Source organism: Myotis davidii, unplaced genomic scaffold (genome assembly GCF_000327345.1).
Source record: "Myotis davidii unplaced genomic scaffold, ASM32734v1 scaffold265, whole genome shotgun sequence".
Taxonomy (NCBI): Eukaryota; Metazoa; Chordata; class Mammalia; order Chiroptera; family Vespertilionidae; genus Myotis; species Myotis davidii.
In genome coordinates, this window is record NW_006296627.1 from 2,818,073 (window position 1) to 2,819,346 (window position 1,274).

A 1,274-nucleotide genomic window follows, 5' to 3' on the forward strand; every position below is an offset into this window, starting at 1 on the left:
TGAAGCCAATGGCGCGCCGTCCCCTCCCACGCACCGGGCTGCCGCGCCCCCAGGGTGGCCGCCGGGGCGGGCGGGAGGACGAGGTTGGGGGGACTAGGTTCCGGGCTCCCCAGCGGAGGCTTTCCTGGAAAACGCCGCCCGGGGGCGCGCTCACGCCCGGAGAGAAGACGCTTGGGAATCAAAACCCAGGCCCCGCGCCGCCTGGCCTGGATGACTTTCTGGGCAAGTTATGAAGACTGCGCCCTTTTTGGGAGACCATCAACCACCCCACAGGTCGGCAAACCACACTGTCTTAGATATCCTTGAGGTGCTCCCTGGAGCCTAGGCCGGTGTCTACAATGGGAAGGACTGCTTGGCTGGTAGATACCGAGTGTGCAGTAAGTAGCGCAGTTATAATGGTCACTGTCTGCCAGCCCATCAGGACCACGCACTGAGCCCAAGGTGTTATGGGCATCAGCTCATTTGATTCTCACAGCACCTGTGAGGTCCGGGCGTTCAGTCCCATTTCACAGATGGCTGTCATTAATGTTTGATTTCATTTAGCCTTCTGGCTTCCAGCCTAGGCCCAGTCTTCTCTCCCGCTGCCCCCACCCCCTCCCCTTGGTGTGACTTTATTAAATAACATGATCACACACACACACTGTCATGACTAAGATCTTATCTTGGGGCTCCCAGACATGTGGAGCGGGTAGGGATGCTCAGTTGTCAGACTAAAGAGGGGTGAAAGGGGCTTGGGGGCTCTGGGGACTCTTTGGGAGCCTTCCAGCCTAAAGAACCAGGCTCCTATAAGCAACACCCTTCCCCCCAGATTCTGGACTCATTTCAACCCTCGGTGACCAGTCGTGTGCTCACCCCAACTCCCAAGACCCTGCCTGCACCCACCTTCTTAGAAAACAGCCTGCCTCTCTTCATCTTGTCTGATGGTCACAAATGTGCGGGAGGGAGGGAGGGGAGGTGAGGGGGGAGGGCAGAGGAAGGCAAGGTTGATGACATGCTCCATTTCACAAGACAAGTCAACGGGGCAGAGAGAGGTGAGCGGTGGTGCCCCGGGCGTCTAGCTAGCTGGGCATTTTGACTGCAGGTCTGAGTTCTTTCTGCACTAGTTCCTTAAAGGTTAATCACGTGCGCTCTGGAACCAGACTGCCAGGTTCAAATCCAGGCCCAGACTCTTGATGCCTGGCCTTAGGCACACAGAGACAGCAGTAAATGACACAGCTCACAATTACACAGGCAAAGTGTAATTGGAGGGCCGGAGTAGAAGGAAGAGAATATTC